Source organism: Spermophilus citellus (genome assembly GCF_964194105.1).
Source record: "Spermophilus citellus genome assembly, chromosome: 16".
NCBI classification, from domain to species: Eukaryota; Metazoa; Chordata; class Mammalia; order Rodentia; family Sciuridae; genus Spermophilus; species Spermophilus citellus.
The window spans coordinates 69450354-69476365 of record NC_138196.1 but is presented as its reverse complement, the minus strand read 5'-3'; the positions used below and the strand labels follow the sequence as shown (position 1 = coordinate 69476365).

The 26012-nt window shown below is 38.1% G+C and overlaps 1 protein-coding gene across 1 annotated transcript in view; it reads right to left on the bottom strand.

Moving 5' to 3' along the window:
- The window catches only part of MARCHF1 (membrane associated ring-CH-type finger 1), a gene marked incomplete at its 5' end in the record, with an annotated part of 738150 nt that extends 713690 nt beyond the window's left edge, over window positions 1-24460 (bottom strand). The window contains one exon of the mRNA XM_081268945.1: window positions 24369-24460. The remainder of the gene's footprint in view (window positions 1-24368) is intronic.
- Between the last annotated feature and the right edge of the window lie 1552 nt (window positions 24461-26012).

The following is a 26012-nucleotide window of genomic DNA, read 5'->3' as shown; positions in this document are numbered from 1 at the left end:
ATCAACATGTAAAAATCAATATACATCACCAATAAACATTTAAAGCATGTATCTTTCTAAATTTCTCATTCACAATTGCAACAAAAACAATAATAATCCTGGGAATAAATCTCAAAACAGCTAAACAAGATCTTTATAGAAAAAAATTTATAGCATCATTGAAGTACATAAAAGAAGAACTAGATAAATGGAGTATATGGATAGAAAGGCTCTATCATAAAAATGACAGTTCTCTCAGATTAAGCTATAAAATCAGTATATTTCCCATCCCCACAGAGTGTATGTCAAAAGCCTTGGAGGAAAGAGATATCATATCCAAAGGGACTAAGTAAAGAGATATACCAGGGTTAAAAAAGGAATCCAGCACCTCCATCACCTCCATCACATCAAATATAGAAAAGGGAGGGAATGCAGTTACAGAAATCCAGGTAGAATGGAATCAGAAATAGAGGAACTGTGGTCATGAACATATGCATCCATCACAACTGCTAAGGGGCATCAAGGGAGAGACAGAAGAATGAATCCCCTTATCATTCTGTCTCCTCTCTACCAGTCTTCCACTGGCTGAATCCAGCTAGAAGTCAGAAGCTAAAGAAGTGCTGGGATGCAGCTCCATGGAAAATAGGTCTAAAGTAGCAACCAAAGGATATGCCCATCACTTGCAATGCTTTATGGAGTTTTAAACAAGCAGATTCTAAAGTAATGTGGCAAAGCTTGTAAAAAGTGAAGACAATTTTGAAAATTAAGAATGAGGAGTGGAATTCATTCTAACAGATATAAAGACTACTTATGATGTCAAAAGAATTGAAGATACGAGAACTAAATTGCAAAGTACTAGACAAATAAACCCACAGAAGAGAATGGAGAACCAAGAACAGACATAAATATATGGCACCCTGATATGTCAAGTTAGCCTGACAAATCAATGGAAAAACTTTGAAAAGAGCAACTGCCTATGCATTTGGGAGGAGGGGAAAGGGAAGCCTGATTTCCATTTCAGAATCAACTACAAAAATAAATTCCAACTTCGCCAGAGACCTTAGTAAAAAAATATAGTTAAAGCTTTAGTAGGAAAATAGGTGAACATCTTTATGATCTTTAAGAAAAGACCCCTCAAATAAGAAAGACTAAATTTATGAAGGAAAGAATGATATGATTGAACATAATAAAATTTCAAAATCTCTAAGTTATAGGAGACATTTTAAAAACCTTTAAAAGAGAAGGCTGTATACATGAAAATATTTTCAATGCATGTAAGTGACAAAGAATACTCAGAAAATGCAAAAACATTCTCAATCCATTTTAAAAATCCAAACGGAGAGGAAAAAAGAACACGTCCTTAAAGACAATTTGCAAAAGAGGAGACTTCAATGAAAAGACAAATCCTTATGTACGTGAAAAGATGCTCATAGAACCACTGAGAGAAAACAGACTAAATATCAACAATGTATTCAAACCCACATGTGCAAAGAAGTTTGAAGATGCTTCATACATGGCTGAGGGTGAGCACGTAAACTGGTGCGACCATTAACAGAGAATAATAGCAAGGTGTCTTTTAAATATCTGCTGAAGATAGAAACTGTTCTCTGAACACCACTACCACATTTCACAGTTTTACTAAATACTTAAGTATCTAAAACTAAAACAGAAAATTACACTTTCATATATTGTTGGTAAAAGCGATATATCTTTTTTTTTTTTTTGAGGATATTGTGAATGGGGTGGTTTTCCTCATTTCCATTTCAGAAGTTCTTCTTTTCCTATTTTTATGCCTTTAATTTATTTTGTCTGTCTAATTGCTCTGGCTAGTATTTCAAGGACTAAATTAAATAGAAGTGGTGAGAGAGGGCATACCTGTCTTGTTGCAGATTTTAGCGGGAATGCCTTCAGTTTTTCTCCATTTAGAATGATGCTAGCCTGAGGCTTAGCATATATAGCTTTTACAATGTTGAGGTAAGTTCCTGTTATCCCCAGTTTTTCTAGTGTTTTGAACATAAAAGGATGCTGTACTTTGTCGAATGCTTTTTCTGCATCTATTGAGATGATCATATGGTTCTTATCTTTAAGTCTATTGATGTGGTGAATAATATTTATTGATTTCCGTATATTGAACCAACCTTGCATCCCAGGGATGAATCCTACTTGATCATGGTGCACTATTTTTTTGATATGCTTTTGTATTTGATTCGCCAGGATTTTATTGAGGATTTTTGCATCCATGTTCATTAGAGATATTGGTCTGTAGTTTTCTTTCTTTGAAGTGTCTTTGTCTGGTTTTGGGATCAAGGTGATGTTGGCCTCATAGAATGAATACTTGGGAATCAACCTAACGAAAGAGGTGAAAGATTTATACAATGAAAACTACAGAACCCTAAAGAGAGAGATAGAAGAAGATCTTAGAAGATGGAAAAATGTACCCTGTTCATGGATAGGCAGAACCAACATCATCAAAATGGCAATATTACCCAAAGTTCTCTACAGCTTCAATGCAATGCCAATCAAACTCCCAACGGCATTTCTTGTAGAAATAGACAAAGCTATCATGAAATTCATATGGAAAAACAAAAGACCCAGAATAGCAAAAGCAATTCTAAGCAGGAAGTGTGAATCAGGCGGTATAGCGATACCAGATTTCAAACTATATTACAGAGCAATAGTAACAAAAACAGCATGGTACTGGTACCAAAACAGGCAGGTGGACCAATGGTACAGAATAGAGGACACAGAGACCAATCCACGAAATTACAACTTTCTTATGTTTGATAAAGGCGCTAAAAGCATGCAATGGAGAAAGTATAGCATCTTCAACAAATGGTGCTGGGAAAACTGGAAATCCATATGCAACAAGATGAAGCTGAACCCCTTTCTCTCGCCATGAACAAAAGTTAATTCAAAATGGATCAAGGAGCTAGATATCAAATTAGAGACTCTGCGTATTGTGGGGTTGGGCTCCAAATTCCTTAATAGGACGCCCATAGCCCAAGAGTTATATACAAGAATAAACAAATGGGACTTACTTAAACTAAAAAGTTTTTTCTCAGCAAGAGAAACAATAAGAGAGGTAAACAGGGAACCTACATCCTGGGAACAAATTTTTACTCCTCACACTTCAGATAGAGCCCTAATATCCAGAATATACAAAGAACTCAAAAAATTAAACAATAAGATAACAAACAACCCTATCAACAAATGGGCCAAGGACCTGAACAGACACTTCTCAGAGGAGGACATACAATCAATCAATAAGTACATGAAAAAATGCTCTCCATCGCTAGCAGTCAGAGAAATGCAAATCAAAACCACCCTAAGATACCATCTCACTCCAGTAAGATTGGCAGTCATTATGAAGTCAAGTAACAATAAGTGCTGGCGAGGATGTGGGGAAAAAGGTACACTTGTACATTGCTGGTGGGACTGTAAATTGGTGCGGCCAATATGGAAAGCAGTATGGAGATTCCTAGGAAAGCTGGGAATGGAACCACCATTTGACCCAGCTATCGCCCTTCTTGGTCTATTCCCTGAGGACCTTAAAAGAGCATACTATAGGGATACTGCCACATCAATGATCATAGCAGCACAATTCACAATAGCTAGACTTTGGAATCAACCTAGATGCCCTTCAATAGATGAATGGATTAAAAAACTGTGGCATTTATACACAATGGAGTATTACGCAGCACTAAAAAATGACAAAATCATTGATTTTGCAGGGAAATGGATGGCATTAGAGCAGATAATGCTAAGTGAAGCTAGCCAATCCTTAAAAAACAAATGCCAAATGTCTTCTTTGATATAAAGAGAGCAACTAAGATCAGAACAGGGAAGAAGAGCATGAGGAAAAGACTAACATTAAACAGAGACGAGCGGGGTGGGAGAAAGGTAGAGAGAAGGGAAACTGTATGGAAATGGAAGGAGACCCTCATTGTTACACAAAATTACATATAAGAGTTTGTGAGGGGAAAGGGGAAAAAAAACAAGGGAGAGAATTAAACAACAGCAGATGGGGTAGAGAGGGAAAATGAGAGGGAAGGGGAGGGGGATAGTAGGGGACAGGAAAGGTAGCAAAATGCAACAGTCATTAATATGGTATTATGTAAAAATGTGGATGTGTAACCGATGTGATTCTACAACTTGTATTTGGGGTCAAAAAATGGGAGTTCATAACCCACTTGAATCAAATGTATGGAAGATGATATGTCATGAGCTTTGTAATGTTTTGAACAACCAATTAAAAAAAAGTAATATATCTTTTACACATTCAAATTTCCTTTGCAACTTTTTTCACTCAAATTATGCTTCATAGGCTGACCTCTGTTGACACATGTTAGTTTTGAGTTTATTTATTTAAACTTTTATATAGCATCCAAAAAAACCATAATGAATGATTATTTAAACTTTTCAAATTAACACAAATGACATTGTCATAAACACATGACTCCTGGTACCCACATAAGAACAATTTTTCTAGAAGTAAAATTGCTGAATCCCTCAAGAAATATAACATATACTTCGTAGACTATATAGATATGAAAAAGATATCTGAGATATTGTAAAAAGAGAAGACCCAGCGTAACACATATGTATCAAAATGTAATATTCTAATATATTTGAGCATAAATATATATGAAATATATGTCCCTTAAATGTCTATATTGTAGATACATCTAAATAAATAATTTTTGAGTAGGGATTAAAGAGGAATATTTGCTTTTCACTCTTTATTTTTTTACAACAATCATTTTACATCATAGTTTTATAGCTTTAAAACACTAAAAAATTATTCTTTGTTATTTTATTTTGTATTGCAATCATTACACCACTATACTATGGTAAAAATACCTTGAATGTTAGATTGATTATGTTGTGTATGATGCAAAAACTAATAATTATACAATTAATTATTTTTCAGATAAAGTTTCCATATTACCATCATGAATGTGATGGGCTCTCATTTAAAATTTAGAAACTACATAAAAAAGAAAAAAAACACCCACTATAAAATGATGTAAATCATTATGTCATTCATTTTGGTCTTTCATTCCTTTGGAGATGATGGTGGTTGCAGACTTTCTTTAGTAGCTCCTGCAACTAAATCTTTAAATTTCATTCACACCCTAAAAAGTACCAAGACCACCAGGTGTGCCTGAAATCTCAGTGGCTTGGAAGGTTGAGTCAGGAGGATTGCAAGTTCAAAGAGAGACTCAGTAACTCAGCAAGGCTCTAAGCAACTTAGCACAGCCCTGTCTCAAAATTAAAATGGTTAAGAGTGGTTAAGTGCCCCTGGGTTTATAAAGTACAAACAAAAATACCAAGACAAGCTGAAAATTTACAGTATCTTACAAACATAAAACCATACTTGATCATTTAAAGCTATAATTTGGCTTTAATGATGCTAAATTAAATTGTATTAAAAACCTACTATTTTTTTAGGGAATCTATTTACTACCTTTCATCGACCTAACCACCATACTACTAGGAAATTATATATCTACATTTTGCACATTAAAAACCAACATTCAAACACATCAGGCAACCTACTAGTAGGGATTTCAACACAGGTCAATATGGCTCAGAGTCTGAGCATTTTCTGGCTACCACTTGTCTCCCATTCTTCTAAGAACAAAGCTGAATCTTCTTGTTTAAAACTAATTTTGACACAACCAGAAGAATGAGAAGTTACACTCCATTTATGTATGATGTGCCAAAATGCATTCTACTGTCATGTATAACGAATTAGAACAAATAAATAAATAAAATTCATTTTGAAGTTTTTTTATATAACAAAAATGTTAATAAAGTATTATAGTTTATTTTTATAAAGTATAAAATATAGAGATATTTAAATAAAATTTAACATTCCAGGTATCAAGAAAGAACCAAAGAACATTCTAGCTCCAAAGGCTCGGTCCTTCCCAGCACCCACATGGTGAAGTACACCCACATGGTCAAAGTCACACACAGCCACTAAGTAAATAACCAAGATTTTGCAATGGACTGAGTTCATAGTCCATCATCAACAAGATATTGATTGCCATGAAAAAATAAGAGGGAAGAGAGGGAGGTTACTGTTTCCTCTTCATGAAAACACACATGAATAAAACTTAGCAATATGAAATGTTTTCTATTATTTATTCATGAGTTAGTGAGGTTGATAAACAATTTCTTTAAAACAATTTATTTGCATGTATTCTATCTCACACCGTTTAAATACAAAATTTTCAAAGGAATTTTCATATGATCACCATACAGTATAACTTAGCACAGAGGATTGTTTTCACATCATTTTTTTCAATATTTATAATTTTTACTGAAGACATAAGTAAAAGAAAGAGCATCTGCAAACTCTTATTGGACCTGGAAGACCTGGGTTGTGAGACAGAAGTCACAACCTCCTAGATGCCAGAGTTTCTTAGTCTGGTGAATACAGCTCTTGACTGCCTCAAGTTAGTTCTTTGTAGACACACTGATGCCATTAAAGTAATGAATAATTTGGAGAATGCTTTGCTTCTACGTATTGCAGTTCTTACCTGGAATGTATAACCTATGTAACTCATGACCAATCAACAACCTGCACTACTCACCAATGCCATGGTAACAATGGGTTTGCTGTCAATTACTTCTTATTCTATATCTACAAAACCAGACCCCTCTAAAGACATTTCAGAGAATATGTTCTACAAAACTAGAATTCATGATTCCTGGGTGGCCATCCTCACTCACTTTCTCTTCAATAAACTCTTTGTTCTTACTTGCCTTTTAGGTTGCTGTATCATAAATATAGAAAGATATGAAAATATAGAAAAGGTACCAAAAAAGAGCTTCCCACAATAAAACTATTCAAATTTAACAGAAATTAACATTAAAGTTTTGCTTATTTTTTAATTCAAGAAGCATTTATATTTATGATGAAAATAATTCATACTTATAGAAGAGTATTTGAAAAAATTAATAAAAGTAGGATAAGAAACTATAGTCTATGCCATCTATTGACATTTGAAAATATTTGCTTTTCTTTGTAAAGAAATACTTCTTTTTGTTTTTTGAGCTCGTTGAGTCATGTATGAAAAAAAAACTAACACCTTTTGCATAATTTTTAACAATTCCTGCAAATTGACAAATCTAGTTAATTCTCATAACAACACCCAACATAATAGCATCTATCACTTGTTTTGAAGAATCATTCTTTATCATAAATGTCATGAAGATCAAATCCATAAATCTAAGAATTTTACCTTTCATACTTGCCACTCAATATCTTAATACTAGAATATGTCAAAAATTTCCCCCTTCTAATTCCTCTGACATTGTTCATGGTACAAAATCTCTCTTCCATGTGGTAGTTACTGAATGAATATTTATTTATCCATTTATTCATTAAAAATTTTTTAAAATAAGACATACAAGTTTAAGAGATTTCATAAAAGATTAAGTTTAAAAGTAATCTGCATATAAGCTATGTTATTTCATTAAGAAACGAAGGTAGCTGGCAAGATCTTTTGTATATATTATGTTAATTATTAAAGGATCAATCGTTTCACACTGTGTCTGGGACATAACTTTCAGCTCTATTAAAGCAAAATTGCTAAGAAATATCAAAGGAAATATAGCTCTAAGTGGAAAATAATTTGTCTCTAATTGATTAAAATTTGAATTTGGGAGAGATTAACAAAACCAGAATCCAAACTTGTGCAAGTATACAGGCAAGTTAACTTTATTAAAACCTCAATACAGGAGCTGATGGAATCATCCCTGTTTTCTACTGATCTCAGCTCATTCAGCTACGGAACAGGTGATTTCAGGCTGGCATTTGCCTGCGTCTCGCAGACAGATCGCTCAGGCTCAGGGCTAGAGAACCTGTGGAGAATACTCCTTGGGGCTCGCTCCTAGAAAAGCGTGCACCGAGCTCTGAGCGGCCGGGTTCTGAGCCCCGGAACAGTTTTGGCCCAGGGCTGGGGAACACGCGGGGACTGCGTCTTTGAGCCTGCTCCCAGCAGAGCGTGCACCGAGCTCGGAGAGCTTGGAGCGGCCAGGCTCTGGCTCCCGGAGCTGCTTTGGCCTAGGGCTGGGGAACCCGTGGAGATCGCTCCTTGGAGCCTGCTCCTAGCGGAGTGTGCACCGGGCTCGGAGAGGCCGGGTTCTGGCTCCCGGAGCGGCTTTGGCCCAGGGACGGGGACCCCGCGGTAACTGCTTCTCGGTCCGGGTCCTGCTGGGTGCAGTGGGGGCCAGAGGGGCAGAGGGGAGCTGCCGCCTGCGCCCAGAACAGGCCAAGTGACCCGCCGGCGTGGTATCACGACACCCCAACTGCAGCTGGGGCCGAAGAGAGTAACTGCCTACGCCTGGAACAGGACTAGCGACCCGACGGCGCAGTAGCCAAGTCACCCCATTTGGAGTAGGGGCTGTGTAGAACCGCCGTCTGAGTCTGCAAGGTAGGCAGACCTGCGACCCACTGGCAGGAAAGGCCCGGTAGCCTGCCAGCATGGTGGACACGTAGCACCGAGGCAGTCATGTCACACTGGTTGGAGTTGGGGTGGAGCAGAGCCGCCGCCCGTGTCCGGAAAAGGCCCAGCGACCTGTTGGAGAGGCAGTCAGGTAGCCCCATTTGGAGTGGAGGCTGAGCAGAACTGCCGCCCGAGCCCGCAAGGTAGGCAGACCTGCGACCCACCGGCAGAACAGGCCTAGAGGCCTGCCAGCGTGGTAGACACGTCACACCAATTGGAGTAGAGGCCGAGCAGAGTCGCCGCCCACATCCAGATCAGGACCAACGACCCGAGGGCGTGGTAGTTACGTCACCACAATTGGAGTGGGGGCAGAGCAGAGCCACCACCCGCGCCCGCAGGGTGGGCAGACCTGCGGCCGACCATCGTGGTAGACAGATCACCCTAATTAGAGGAGGAGCACAGCCACTACCCACCCTGCAAGAGAGATCTCTCAACTATACAAAAGCAATATAAATAAATAGGGGGAAAATTTCAAAAACACAACAGTTTCACCAAGCAGAAAGAAACGCGAGCAGTATGAAAAGACAAGGAAAGAAAGGACCACAAGCAATGCAGGTCAACTCAACTTTAGAAGAGGTAATAGCTGCAACAGATGGAATGTCAGATAAAGAGTTCAGGATATACATGCTTCAGATGATCTGGAGTCTCAAGGAAGACATGAGACAGCAAAATCAGACAATGAAAGATCACTTTGACAAGGAACTACATAAACAAATCCAGGAAGCAAAAGATCAATTACACAGGGAGATAGAGGTACTAAAAAACAAACAAATAGAAATCCTAGAAATGCAGGAAGCAATAAACCAACTTAAAAACTCAATTGAGAATACTATCAGCAGAGTAGATCACTTAGAAGATAGAACATCAGACAATGAAGACAAAGTATTTCAACTTGAAAAGAACATAGACAGCTCAGCAAGACTGCTAAAAAGGTTGTGTCGGGATTCCAACATGGCGGCGGGCGCAGAGAGATCAAGTCTCTGACCTCTTAAGCTGTGCAGGCATAGGGAGTCGTAAACAACCTAAATCTGTTTGCTCAGGATCACTAGGCAATGCTGAGCTGACATGGATCTGGGGCGAACAGTCTGGGCCTCTCAGAACACACACTGAGCCCGGATCGGCTGAATTCAAGCTCCCGTTCAAGTGCTTCCCGCAGAAAAACAGCTGTGACTCAGCACTAATCCATCCGGCTGAAAGAACTGGTCAGAATCTTCTGATCCTACGGAGGTAAATGCCAACCGAGACTTCACAGGTAGTGGCCACAGGTTTGAAACGGGGCTTGGGAGAGACAGTAAGGACCCACCCGATGCATTGGTCACCCGGCAAAGGGAAACGAACTGTCGCCATTTGCAAGAGATACCACCATGGCAGAGAACTGATGTCATCAGACTGCGGCGGAGGAGATAACTTCATTGAAACCTGCGGGTACAGGTGTGTAATTCCCTAGCCTTCCCTCTCCACACATCGGGGAAACCTTAAGGGCCCCTCCCAGCTCTCCCGTAAGGGCCCCACCCAGCTCTCCCGTGAGCACGATAGCCAGCCCGAGGGAATCAGAGGTGGTGCAGGACCCGCGGCGCGGAACTACCGCTCCCACCAGGGCTGACAGCTGAGGTCTCTTGCACCAGCTACCGGGGGCATGGCTACCGGAGGACAAGCAAAATTCGCTGAGGATTCTCAGCCCCAAGCTCTACAAACTTAGGGTCTGAGGGAATGGCAAACTGGAAGAGTGTGCCCAGTCGTCCATGAAAACACGGCTCCTGGGAGCAACAGACCTGGCGTGTAGCCAGTATTGTGGTGAGTGGCACCCGTGAGAGGGGCCTGGCTAGAGGAAAAGTGGGAAGTGACTAGACACAAGAGGAGGCCCTAGGCACTCAGGATTGGAGACTCGCCCAGTCTGGGAGGAGCTGCTGCACAGTGATTGGTTCCCGCGTATTGACAGGAGAAACTAGGCCTGGTGGGCACAGCGCCACCTACTGGAAAAGAAGTTAATCAAACTCTAAGACTGCATTTATTAGTTTTTTTTTTTTCTTTTTTCTTTTCTCTTTTTTTTTGATTTGGGTTTTTCTTTCATTTTCATTTTTCTTTCTTGTTGTTTTTTCAAATTTTTTTACAATTTTTTTAAATTTTTTTTCTTCTAATTTTAATTTTAATTTTTTTATTATTTTTTTAAATTTTTTTTTCCTTTTTTAATTTCCCATTTTTTTTCTTCTTTTGTCTTTTCATTGCTTTTCAATTATCTTATCCCCCCTTCCTTGAATTCTACCTGTTTACTCTCATTCTCTTTAGTGACTTCTTCCCTTCCCTTCTAATACCTTTCCTCCCAAGCATCAAATAAATTTATGGGAGTAAACAGTAACTCAGCAGTCAAACAGAACAAGAAGTAACATGAGCAGCTTCAAAAAGCAAGGAAGAAAAGGAGTACAAACAATGCAGGACAGCCTAAATATTCAGGAGGATTTAGAGTCATCAGAAAAATGGTCATATAAAGAACTCAAGGAACACCTTAGACAGATGGAATGGAACCTTAAAGAGGATACAAGACAGCAAATTCAAGCAGCAAAAGAACACATGGAGAATGAATTACATAAGCAGATAAAAGAAGAAGTTAAGCATCTTTATCAGGAGATAGAGATTATAAACAATAATCAAACAATAATTCTAGAAATGAAGGAAACGATAAACCAAATTAAAAACTCAATTGAGAGTATCACTAACAGAGTGGAGCAAGTAGAAGCCAGAACGTCAGATAATGAAGACAAAATATATCATCTTGAAAAGAGTCTAGCCAACTCAGAAAGGCTGGTAAAAAATCACGAGAAAAACATCCAAGAGTTATGGGACAACATAAAAAAACCAAACTTACGAGTCATCGGGATAGAAGAAGGTACAGAGTTTCAAACCAAGGGAATGAGTAACCTGCTGAATGAAATAATTACAGAAAACTTTCCAGAAATAAAAAAGGAAACAGATATACAAATTGAAGATGCATACAGGACACCGAGCACACAAAATCACAGTAGACCAACGCCAAGACACATTGTTATGAAGATATCCAATATACAGAACAAAGAGAAAATATTAAAAGCTACAAGAGAAAGGAGACAGATTATAACCAGGGTTAAACCAATAAGGTTAACAACGGATTTTTCATCACAGACACTGAAAGCAAGAAGGTCATGGAACAATGTATTTCAAACACTGAAAGACAATGGATGCCAACCAAGAATTCTGTATCCAGCAAAATTAAGCTTCAGGTATGACAAAGAAATAAAAATCTTTCATGATAAACAAAAGTTAAAAGAATTTGCAGCCAGAAAACCAGCATTGCAAAGCATTTTGAGCAAAACACTTCACGAGGAAGAAATGAAAAACAATAACCAAAACCATCAGTGGGAAGTGCCTCAGTAAAGACAGAGGGCGAGGGGAAGATAATCATGGAGAAACAAACTATATTTTTTTAAAAAAGGATAAATAATCAAACATGGATGGAAGTACAAACCATATATCAATAGTAACTCTGAATGTTAATGGTTTAAACTCTCCAATAAAGCAACATAGGCTGGTATCATGGATTAAAAAAACAAATCCAACAATATGCTGCCTCCAGGAGACACATCTGATTGGAAAAGACATACACAGGCTGAAGATGAAAGGATGGGAAAAAATGTACCACGCACATGGTCCTCGTAAGCAAGCAGGGGTGGCCATCCTCATATCGAATAAAATTGACTTCAAGACTAAGTTAATCAAAAGGGATAAAGAAGGACATTATATACTGTTAAAAGGAACCATTCACCAACAAGACATAACAATTATCAATATTTATGCACCAAATAATGGTGCTGCGACATTCATAAAACAAATTCTCCTCAAGTTCAAGAATCAAATAGACCACAACACAATAATTATGGGTGACTTCAACACACCTCTCTCACCATTGGACAGATCCTCCAAACAAAAGTTGAATAAAGAAACTATAGAACTCAATACCACAATCAATAACCTAGACTTAACTGACATATATAGAATATATCAACCATCATCAAATGGATATACTTTTTTCTCAGCAGCACATGGATCCTTCTCAAAAGTAGACCATATATTATGCCATAGGGCAACCCTCAGTAAATATACAGGGGTGGAGATAATACCATGCATTTTATCTGATCATAATGGAATGAAACTGGAAATCAATGATAAAAGAAGGAAGGAAAAATCCTACATCACATGGAAAATGAACAATATGTTACTGAATGATCAATGGGTTACATAAGACATAAAGGAGGAAATCAAAAAATTCTTAGAGATAAATGAAAATACAGGCACAACATATCGGAATCTATGGGACACAATGAAAGCAGTTTTAAGAGGAAAATTCATCGCCTGGGGGTCATTCCTCAAAAAAAGAAAAAACCAACAAACAAATGAGCTCACACTTCATCTCAAAGCCCTAGAAAAGGAAGAGCAAAACAACAGCAAATGTAGCAGAAGGCAAGAAATAATTAAAATCAGAGCGGAAATCAATGAAATTGAAACAAAAGAAACTATTGAAAAAATTAACCTAACTAAAAGTTGGTTCTTCGAAAAAATAAATAAGATAGACAGACCTTTAGCCATGCTAATGAAGAGAAGAAGAGAGAGAACTCAAATTACTAACATAGGGGATGAAAAAGGCAATATCACAACAGATGCTACAGAAATACAGAAGACAATTAGAAGTTATTTTGAAAACCTATATTCCAATAAAATAGAAGATAGTGAAGACATTGATAAATTTCTTAAGTCATATGATTTGCCGAGACTGAGTCAGGAGGATACACACAATTTGAACAGACCAATATCAATGAATGCAATTGAAGAAGCCATCAAAAGACTACCAACCAAGAAAAGCCCAGGACCGGATGGGTATACAGCGGAGTTTTACAAAACCTTTAAAGAAGAATTAATACCAATACTTTTCAAGTTATTTCAGGAAATAGAAAAAGAGGGAGCTCTTCCAAATTCATTCTATGAGGCCAACATCACCCTGATTCTGAAACCACACAAAGACACCTCAAAGAAAGAAAACTACAGACCAATATCTCTAATGAACCTAGATGCAAAAATCCTCAATAAAATTCTGGCGAATCGAATACAAAAACACATCAAAAAAATTGTGCACCATGATCAAGTAGGATTCATCCCTGGGATGCAAGGATGGTTCAATATACGGAAATCAATAAATGTTATTCTCCACATCAATAGACTTAAAGATAAGAACCATATGATCATCTTGATAGACGCAGAGAAAGCATTTGACAAGTACAGCATCCCTTTATGTTCAAAACATTAGAAAAACTAGGGATAACAGGAACTTACCTTGACATTGTAAAAGCTATCTATGCTAAGCCTCATGCTAGCATCATTCTGAATGGACAAAAGTTAAAGGCATTCCCTCTAAAATCTGGAACAAGACAGGGATGCCCTCTATCTCCACTTCTATTCAATATAGTTCTCGAAACACTGGCCAGAGCAATTAGACAGACGAAAGAAATTAAAGGCATAAAAATAGGAAAAGAAGAACTTAAATTATCACTATTTGCAGATGACATGATTCTATACCTAGAAGACCCAAAAGGGTCTACAAAGAAACTACTAGAACTAATAAATTAATTCAGCAAAGTGGCAGGATATAAAATCAACACGCATAAATCAAAGGCATTTCTGTATATCAGCGACAAAACTTCTGAAATGGAAATGAGGAAAAACACTCCATTCACAATATCCTCAAAAAAATTTAAATACTTGGGAATCAACCTAACAAAAGAGGTGAAAGATTTATACAATGAAAACTACAGAACCCTAAAGAGAGAAGTAGAAGAAGATCTTAGAAGATGGAAAAATATACCCTGTTCATGGATAGGCAGAACTAACATTATCAAAATGGCGATATTACCAAAAGTTCTCTATAGGTTTAATGCAATGCCAATCAAAATCCCAATGGCATTTCTTGTAGAAATAGATAAAGCAATCATGAAATTCATATGGAAAAATAAAAGACCCAGAATAGCAAAAGCAATTCTAGGCAGGAAGTGTGAATCAGGCGGTATAGCGATACCAGATTTCAAACTATATTACAGAGCAATAGTGACAAAAACAGTATGGTACTGGTACCAAAACAGGCGGGTGGACCAATGGTATAGAATAGAGGACACAGAGACTAATCCACAAAGTTACAACTATCTTATATTTGATAAAGGGGCTAAAAGCATGCAATGGAGGAAGGATAGTATCTTCAACAAATGGTGTTGGGAAAACTGGAAATCCATATGCAACAAAATGAAACTGAATCCCTTTCTCTCGCCATGCACAAAAGTTAACTCAAAATGGATCAAGGAGCTTGATATCAAATCAGAGACTCTGCATCTGATAGAAGAAAAAGTTGGCTCCGATCTACATATTGTGGGGTCGGGCTCCAAATTCCTCAATAGGACACCCATAGTGCAAGAGTTAACAACTAGAATCAACAATTGGGACTTACTCAAACTAAAAAGTTTTTTCTCAGCAAAAGAAACAATAAGAGAGTTAAATAGGGAGCCTACGTCCTGGGAACAAATCTTTACTCCTCACACTTCAGATAGAGCCCTAATATCCAGAGTATACAAAGAACTCAAAAAATTAGACAATAAGATAACAAATAACCCAATCAACAAATGGGCCAAGGACCTGAACAGACACTTCTCAGAGGAGGACATACAATCAATCAATAAGTACATGAAAAAATGCTCTCCATCTCTAGCAGTCAGAGAAATGCAAATCAAAACCACCCTAAGATACCATCTCACTCCAGTAAGATTGGCAGCCATTATGAAGTCAAACAACAATAAGTGCTGGCGAGGATGCAGGGAAAAGGGTACACTTGTTCAGGTGTTGGTGGGACTGCAAATTGGTGCAGCCAATTTGGAAAGCAGTATGGAGATTTCTTGGAAAGCTGTGAATGGAACCACCATTTGACCCAGCTATTCCCCTTCTCGGTCCATTCCCTAAAGACCTAATAAGAGCATGCTACAGGGACACTGCTACATCGATGTTCATAGCAGCACAATTTACGATAGCAAGATTGTGGAACCAACCTAGATGCCCTTCAATAGATGAATGGATAAAAACAAATGTGGCATTTATACACAATGGAGTATTACTCTGCATTAAAAAATGACAAAATCATAGAATTTGGCGGGAAATGGATGGCATTAGAGCAGATTATGCTAAGTGAAGCTAGCCAATCCTTAAAAAAAATGCCAAATGACTGCTCTGATATAAGGGGAGTAACCAAGGACAAGGTAGGGATGAAGAGCTTGAGAAGAAGATCAACATTAAACAGGGATGAGAGGTGGGAGGGAAAGGGAGAGAGAAGGGAAATTGCATGGAAATAGAAGGTGATCATCAGGGTTATACAAAATTACATATAAGAGGAAATGGGGGTAAGGGAAGAATAATACAAGTGGAAGAAATGATTTACAGTAGAGGGGGTAGAGAGAGAAGAGGGGAGGGGAGGGGAGGGGGGTAGTAGAGAATAGGATAGACAGCAGAATACATCAGACACTAGAATGGCAATATGTAAATCAATGGAAGTGTAACTGATGTGATACAGCAATCTGTATACGGGGTAAAAATGGGAGTTCATAACCCACTTGAATCAAACTGTGAAATATGATATATTAAGAACTATGTAATGTTTTGAACGACCAACAATTAAAAAAATAATAAAAATAAATAAAAAATAAATAAAACCTCAATACAGGAACTGATTTGGGACTGAATAATTAAGTATAGCTAGCACCATGCTTCAGTAGCATATAAATAAACTTTTCTGCATTATATTATTAAAATCAATCTCAAGTAAAATTTTAATTGAAATAATTTTTTAAAAAATTTACCTATAATTCTACCACTCTAAAAATTAATATAATGATAAAAATATATGCATTTTATTATACTCTACCACTACTTAGATGTGTTGAATTTAAAAAGCCTCATATGCAGTTCTGAAGTATCATCATCATAAGCTAGGATAAATTAACTGAGAAATAAATGAATAATGTCTCTTTGCTTTCAACTGTATTCTTTAGAAATTCACTAACAAAATTATCAATTTCTACAAATCCCACTTTTTTCAAATGTTCATAACTCTTAGTATTTCTTAGCCTGTGTATTTTATACAAAATTCTCCCCAGATTCTTCTTCTACTTCTTCTTTTGCTAACAGTCTTACTTATTAGTTGAGCCCTTCTTTAGAAATCCCCAACCTCCATTCATGCACACATTTTATTCCTTAATATACCAAACATTCTATACCTATCCCTTATGTCTGGCACATCCCCATAACCCATGTCATACTTCCTCCACTGTGTATGACTCCTGCATAATTTCCAAGCTTCTCTTAACAATAGAGCCTTCAGCACCTTCCATTTGTTCTCCTGGTAGAAAATTTTTACATTCTCTCCTCACTAAATTAACTATTTTTTCCTTTCAAATATAAATTCAAATGTTACTTCCTAAAATAAGAGTTGTCTGAAGCTCTATGGACAAGTCAAATTCCCTACAGCAGGCGTCCCCATCAGTGTGTACTGTCCTTCAGCATACTCACTCTTGCTTCTGTGTATTAGTTCATGTGATTATTTAATTAACTGCACAGAAATAAAAAGTTCCAAAGTAACAGAAATCAGGATACATTTTCTACTCATCATTATGTCACCAAGGCCAAGCTGATTGCTAGGCACAGAATGGGCTGCCAATAAATATATATTAAAGGAGAGCAAAAAAGAAAGGAAAGAGGGAGGGAAATTAATCATTAGATCAACAGATGATCTTATTATTACTAAAAAAAATTTATGTGGCCTCATTTGTGACCTGAAAGATAATCAATTTGTAAATAACTAAATAAATGGATAAATAAATAAAAGTCATTTTAGCTTCTTCCCCATTAATTCTCTCACTATAAGTGGATATGGCTTATAGTTGTAATCCTGATTCTTTTCTTTTTTTCATCTTCTTCCAGAGGAATAAAAGCCAATTTATATATCTTGCTTCCTTCCAATCAGAGGTTGAACTAAGAAACCATGGGAAAACAGTGAAGGATGACCCCAAGAAGTAAGCTGAGGTACTGAGTGAAATGAAATCCAGAAAGAACATAAACCAGGACAAGCTTGTGGAATTTCATTGACCATCAGGAGCAGTGGAGGCACCGTCCCACCTGGACTTCTCAGGAGCTACAGGATGCCTCCCAGAACGGTCCACCCATTCCCACTGGCTGCGGGGCTTCTTGAGTAGGGTTAGATCCTCCCCATTTACAGACTGCATGGACCTTTACTAGTAAACACATGCTAGCAAAGTCACAGAGCGGAAAGTGGAAGATACTCCACACAAGTCTGAGCTGTGAAAAAGCCCCCCACAACTGAGTCAAAGCCTGTCTGCAATGTCAGCCAGAATCAGAAGTGAGGAAGAGGATTGAGGGGGGGCCCGGGAAGCCTGTGGCATACCCTGTGGGAATCAAAGCATTGCTCACGGCACACAGGGCCAGTCTCAGACAATGAACTAGCAGTGCTGAAAGAAATAATTTACCACTTTCCCTCAGGTTCAACGAATCTTCTAGAATACTTTGGGACATTGAATCAGGAAGGAAAAGAGTCCATTCTGGGCATTTTCCAATTGCTGATTGTATCTCCAGAAACCAGTGGTTTCTAATATGCTGTCTGGAATAGGTAATCACTTAACAAGAGCATTATATATGTTAGTTCACCTTGAGGATCATCTATCACTAGGCAGAATATCAAAAATTCCAAGCCAATCTACAGAAATATAGTTAATTTGTACCTTATGTATCTAACAGCCTTCCTCAGGTAGGATCTGGATTAACTATGGTTCTGTGAGTTGGTCTAAGAATATATTCTGAGTTTTATCCATATACCAATAAATAAAGAGATCAGTAAGCTACTAGCTTGTCTTTTGTTGACAAAGAATTCAAATTTATTCGTTATTTGAATTATTAACCTTCACTATCCCTAAGATCTACCTCAAAAAACAAAACAGAACATCAACAACAAAAGTGTTTCGATACCAAATGGCACATCATATAATGCTTAGTAGAATCTGGCCTCTTTTTATAACAATGTTTTTCAAAAATCAAATGGGCTTGGAGTTAGCTGTATTGCCTAGAAACCTATAGGTTGAGGCTACTAACTCTGCTTTTATTAGAGTGAGCCTGCATCCTTGTACATCTACATTTATAATCAGTTATAAATAGTGACCCATTTCAATTGACAGTTTTGGTAAAGTAAGCCACAGTAGACCAATACCACTACCAAGAACAACTATAAGAGCTGAGTCTGAGGGGGAAATTCTAATAAGAACAAAGAGAGTATATGAGTCAGCTTTCCATGACTGTAACAAATGCCTGAGATACTCACATTATGAATAGCACAGGTTTATTTCGGCTCACAGTTTTGAGTTTTAGTGCACGATCAGTTGGTCAGTGGCAACACAGCACTCATGGTGGGGAACATGTTGGCAGAGCAAAACCACTCATCTTATGACCAGGAAACAGAGACGAAGAGAAAGAGGTGGGGATCTCACTATCCCCTTCAGGGACAAGCCCCTAGAACCTGAAGACCTCCCACTAGGCCCTAACTCTTAAGTTCCCACCACTTCCCAGTAGCACCAACAGGATACCAAGCCTTTAAAACATGGGCCTTTAGGGACACCCAAGAACCAAATCATAACAGAGAGCTTCTGAACACATCCCGACCAGAAGCATCACAATTTCAGATAGATTAAGTATCAAAGAGATAAGCTGACTTTTAAGGTGTTTTCCTTCCCCTAGGGGTAAAGAGTAAAGGTAATTGCCAATCTGGAAACACAGCAAGATCTTCAGAATATGGGCTTTGCTTTAGCAGAGGACTACTGCTATGAAATAAAGATTTCAGCACAGATTTTTTTTTTTTTTTTTGCAGTTTTATGGGGCAGATGGGGGGTGGGGGGGAGGGCGGGTTCAGGGGTATCTCTCTAGCAGAGAGATACCATGATTATGATACCATTACAGATATGAAGGGCCAAGATACCCTCGACAAAAAATAAAAAATTTCAGCTGACACCTGCCTGATCTTACCTACATGACATCTGCTGAAATCTGAAGTTGCACATATAACTGGAGGCTAAGACATGAAGAAGGAAATTTCTAAAAAGAATAGCAATATTCTCAGATGTCTTATCCTGGCTGTGTCTAGAACCTGTGAATGCTACAGTGGGAGGCCCTGGACACCTGTGCCTGGTAGCTCAGTGCCCCAGAAGGGAACAAAGTCTAAGAACACTGACTTGGCCACCCCCTGCCCATTGTACATACCATGCAGAGAAAATATCAACATCTCTTTGGAAATGTATAAATTATCTAGAAACTCTACAATTTTATACACAATGACTAAAATCAAGAGAAAAGAGAGACATTGAGAAGAGGCTCGAACAATATGGTTATGGGCAAAAGCAGACAAATAAAATAATTTTAATTAATATATTCAAAGCAACAGAAGACAAAATAGAGAAAATAGCTAAATTAGAATCTATAAAAAAAGAGTTGAGTGCATGTATGAAAACTGAAATAAAGGTAATAATTGGAGTGCTAGCCCATAGATGAACTTGAAAGCATAACAGACATAGCAGAAACGAAAATTAGTAAATTGAAGGAAAAAGGGTCAAAAGGAAATGTCTAAACAATAGCAGAGAGAAAAAGAAGAGTGAAAATAGTGAAACAAATGTAAGAGGCATTCTAAGTACAGTGAAATCATCTGCTGAACATGAACTGAGAACTCAGAAATGGAAAAGAGATAGAACAAAAGATATGATACAAGAATTCACCAGTATAGCTAAGGTTTTTTTAATTTTACCTGATGAAATATATTAATCCACAAATTCAAGAATGTTTGAATTTAAGGAGGATAAATACAAAGAAACCATGCCTTGGAACATCATAGTACAATTGAAGAAAAATAAAGACAAAAGAAAAATCTTAAAATCAACCAGAGACAAAGACCTTTGACAATAATAATAAGACTGACAGGTTTGGTAGAAGTTAAAAGTCAAAAGAATAACAAGATAAATTGTTGATCTACCAAACACAAATTGTATATATAGTTTAAATATTCTTGAATGCCACAAATTAAAAGTGCCAGGTGTTTAAAATAGAAATCAGAAACTAGATTCACCTCTTTACATTTACTTCTTTGACTTCAACTAATCAGAAATTTTAAAGTTACTAAGTCCACTAAGACATCATATTTGTCAGATAGTTTCCCTCTATTTTCCAAATCACTTTTGTACATTAACTCATTTGCTATGTACTACCTCCTCCCTCAGTGAAAAAGCAAGACAAATATATTATCATCTTTATTTTATGTAAATGAAAGTAATGTTCAAAGAGATTTTTTTTCCTCTAAGAGATGACAAAGTCAAAACTGAAATGCATATTTCCCAACTAGTGTTCATCTTTTGGAGACTACAAAGTAGGAAATTAATTAAAAACAACATAGAAGGGCCCATTAAGTTGCAAAAATGTATCCAATACATAACAAAAGGACAATGGTTGCTTCTGAAGATTTTTGCTTAAAATTCCTTTAACTTTATGAAAACTCCAGTATCTTTATCCTCTAAGTAAGATAGCACCACATTCCTCAATAATTTCCTGTAACTGTTGACCTTCATTTTTAATCTGTAATTTCAAAAGAAGATGCTAAAACCTTTCAGCTTTACTGATGGGTTTCCCTACCAAAGGCCTACCCCAAAGTTAAACCATCATGTTTTGTGATCCATAAGCATCTTTAAGCTTGAAAAAGCCATAAGACCTCCTTATAGAAAGGTTATAAGACAACATTTGATGGAGTTCAAGGTACAATTTTGCCACAAGGAAGGTGAAACAAATTTCATATCATAGAGTTTCTATGAGTATCTTTAAATCAACCAACTGGAACATTGAAAGCAAGATGCCATCAAATAGGATGAACTTGTTCCTCATACATAATCTTATGTTAGAGGAAACACCAACATAATGCTCTTTCCATGACCTTGGAACATCACTCTCACCCCCTCTGGGCAAGAAGCGGTGGCTTTGTTTTTGTCTTATAATACAACTTCTTTCTCTTCTTCCTCATCTTTCTTAGCTGAGTCTTTGTGTAACAAAATAGCTAAGGTTCTTTTTTGTAAAATACATGAAAAAACATTAGAAGAATAATCTCAGTTCAATACATTATTTTCACCCATGTGTTTTTTAAAATAATATTGCACTTGCTATCAAATATATCAAATCATATCAGTGCTTACATTTTGTGATGACTTTCCTTACATGTGTTAATGCATGTATAGTAAAACATCAAAGCATTTTGATCTTAGACAAAATAGTTTGAAATAAAATTAAAGATTTTTAAATAAAAATGTATCTTTTTTCTTTAATGTGCATTTTTATTTACCATGTAAAATGGGCAAAACATCTTATTTTTAAAGGTTCATGCCAAAAGCCATGAACTAAATGCCACAATATCTCCTGCCTATCATGGCTGGTTGACAGTTTGATAAAAAGTATATATATATTTTATGGTGACATACATTTTTATGTCAGGGACACCCCATCACATGAGCACATCAGCAGATCATACATTCTCTGAGCAGGTTTTTAAAAGAGCTTTTACTATTACACTATCTGAGAAAAGCAGTCCATGTGAGCAACAGGTTCTCTGAGAACCTTAACATAAAGCTCTGTATGCTTTACTATAAAGAGACGAATATGACAAAGTTAGAAAGTTAAAAAACGATTGAAGAAACAGATGGAGGCTTTTTTTGTGACAAGAAATCAAGAAACAAACAATGAAATAAACACATCTCTGAATCACTGGAGAAAATGTTGCTGCTAGCCCCCAGAAATCCTGGATAAAGACAAGCTCTCCTTGGTCATATTACAGACCTGTCAACATAATCAAACACTTAATTATGCACTTCCCAGGAGAGAGAACCATTTAAAAGCTAACATAAGCCTTTCCAAAATCAAAACTAATGTAGCACCCTCTGATGCCCTTCTTAGTTCCACTATTCATATTTAGTAAAACTTCCCTCTACTCTTCATCCAGATCCTTCTTTACTTCCACTACATTTATTAGTCAAATACTTTATCATGTCTGCTCTGAAAGGACCTTAAACTTCATCAGAAGAGCAATTGCTGATCAAGACAATGTACTATAAATCCTCTTAGAAAATCCTTAGTAGGATCACCTGTCTTTAAAGACAAAGAAGGAATCTAAATAAAAGCAGTAAGCTTTTAAAATAAAAAATTAAAAAACACCCTTTGAATTATAACTGCCATTGTCACTTTCTTATATTCTATTACTATGTTACGCACAGGAATACCAAACTGGTATACCAAGAATCTCCTTAATGTGCAGGGATTGTTTATTTATCTATTATACATTAATTTTTATACACACACACATAATAGCTTTTAAACTGGTAAATATTTTAGATTTCAGTGGATTAAAACTCACCCCCCCCCCAAAAAAAAGCAACTAAACCCCAAAGTGGCAAATTTTCATTTGTTTCCATCTTTTTTCCACAGAGCAGGTTTTTTTTTTGGGGGGGGGTAGGGGGGCATTAAGCACAATGTTAACTGACATTACGCATAATGTTCCAGTAAATATCGCCACTTCCTTGTTACGCAAAATCTGTGCTTTTCCCAAACAGACGCGGGCTTTGCTACATTGACAGTTATAAGTGGGAGACGCAACTCTCAACTAAGGTACCTGAGCAGGTTCCTAGTCCCTTTAAACTGGCTGTGCTCTAAATAGAAAAGATACTGATCTCCAACATGTTTAGCAAGCAAACCTTTTCTGGACCTACTGAGTAACAAAAGAAATTGCCAAGAAAATGTGGGGCTAACTACATATTGAACGTTGCGACTCCATCCACCTGCTACAAATAATCCCCAAGATAAACGCTTCAGTGCCAGAAAGAAAGACAGAGAGGGGAAAAAAAGATCGAGGGTAAGTATCGCTAAGTTTGCTCTTTTCCTTTCACCACTTGGGGATAGAACTTGGGCGTCTCTCTGACTCAACTGGCCACTTCACTCCCGGGAGCTCCAGAAGCTAGCTCTACACCTAGAAAACTGCGACACTCACCCGTGAGCGCAGGACCCTTCGGCGTTTTAAATCTCCAGCTCTCAATCCCGCCTGCCTCCGGAACACAATGACATCCCTCGCCCAGTGGGGTGGGTGCAGGGAACCAGGATTGGACCCTACAGTTGCAGTGAGCCTGACTCAGGTTTGAGCGCATCAGCGATAAACCCAAGACAAAGACTGCCCTCAGTCTTCCGTGGTGCGCGCCCTCCCTGGGTAACCAGTGCTTGCTCCCTCAAGCCCACACTGGGAGTGCGTGAGCCTGTGGAGTGACAGTCATCGACTCAGCGCTTTCGGAGGGGTGCGGCTGAATGACTAGTACCACGCGGGTGTAAGCAGCGCGCTGTGCACTCGGGATCCACAGAAGCAGCGTGAGCGCACGGCGGGCGCTGGGGTCCAATAGAGGTAACTACCTCAGGCAACCAGCTGGAGCAGGCTCCACTCACCAGAGCGGCGCCTCCCAGGCGAGCTCTCGCCAGCGGGTTGGGTCCCAACAAGCCGCACAAACCCCAGCCAGGAGCATAAGCTCTGACACAGTTCCACCGAGCAAAGGCACCTGCTGCCTGCGCTCCGGGCTAGTGCTGTGCCAAGTCCCGCGCTTGGGATCAGAGATAACCTCCCAGGACAGAAAGCGGAAGAGAGTGCGAACTCACAGCGAGGCTGATTGAATGATCTTTGCAATCACTCACCGGCGGAGGGTGAAGTGGCTCAGGCGGCCACCAGGCTGCGCGCGGCCGGCATCCCGGGGAACCGGCATCCTCCCATCCTTTGTCAGTAGCTGGTGGAGCGCTCCTCCCCAGCTAGTGGACACGCACCGGTGGCAGGCAGCCCGGATCTGGCTCCGCTCCCCAGCCCTCTTCCCTCCTCTGCTCCCCCTCCCCTTCTCAGTCCCCCTCTCGGAGCCGGCACTCACTCGGCTCCCATGATGTCATCCGGTGGAAATCTGCCATGCTCAAAAACTGGAATAATCCAGCGCTCACGCGGGGAACGCAGAGCCGGCGGAGGCGGCAGCAGCGCCTCTAGGAGTTCCCAGAACCTGGCACCACCAGGATAACTGGAGTCAGAGCCCAAGAAACTGAGGAAATGTGTGTCTGAGGATGAGTGTGGTCTGGGTGGGTGTGATGGAGATGGGGCCAGGGACCAAGAAGGAAATCAAGAAAGATTTCTAAGTCAGTGTTTAGATTGACGGCAAGAGTAAGGAGAAAGTTTTTTTTTTTTTTTTTTTTTTTTTTTTTTTTTTTTTTTTGGCTTCTCAGGAGCCACGTCAAGATGGTGAACACCTGTGCTGCAGCCAGAATGACTGGAACCTCCCAGGCCCAGGCTTGGCGGAAAAGTTCAGGATGCTTGGTTTATGGAAAGCAACATAAGATGTGATACCAATTCTTTTGGTTAAAATTTGTTTATAATATTCATATAAATTTTACTAGAGGGATAAATAGGAGCAGCCTCAATACTTTTGAAGATTCTCCAGTGTTGATAAAAACACACATACACATAGAGAAACAGATCCATCCCTTCCATCAGCCTAGAACTGCTTGGGTCAAAAACTCTCTGTTCAGAGACCAGATCTCAACAACGGAGGTTTGTGTTCTAATCCGTCAATGCTTCAAGGAACTCCCTGATTTCTCTGGGATTAGGTACCATATATGGCCTCTGAAAGAAACTAAGATGTTAGAGGTCAGCACCAGCAGTCAGTGTTGATTGCAGAAGCTTAGCTGAGTGTCTAGGTGAGAAATGAAGACTGGACCACTGGGATCATCCACCGTTATCCAATAGAGATATAGAGACTAGGAATGGAATGTATTACAAATGCAGGTACAATTTTTCTAAAGAAACTCTAATTTTTGTAAATAGAAGAACTCAAGATAGTAGTAATAGTGGCAGGATACTAGTAGTAGTAGTTGTTGTTGTTGTAGTAATGGCAATGACAATTTGAAGGCCAGTATCTGCATTAAGTAGGCTTGTTAATGCATTAAGTTTGTGAAATTAAGTAAGACAATTCTGAGAAAAGGGTAATAAATTACTTTTGAAAAGCAGAACCAGAAAAAAAAATTAAAAAAATAAAAGCAGAACCAGAAAGTATTTTTAAAAATAAAAATATAAAAAGGCTTTAAGGCTGTGATGCCTGTAGATTAAAAATAATGTAGAAAATACAATGTAGGAAAAATGTAGAAGTGGTAACTTGTATTTAGTTATTTTCAAATTAAAACACTTTAGGTATATTAGCATTTATAACATATTATTTATATGCATTGTAAATATGTATATATATTTAACATCTTTGCCAAGTTCCTTACCTTTTATTATAGTTTTAAAAAGAGTTTTTAAAGAAT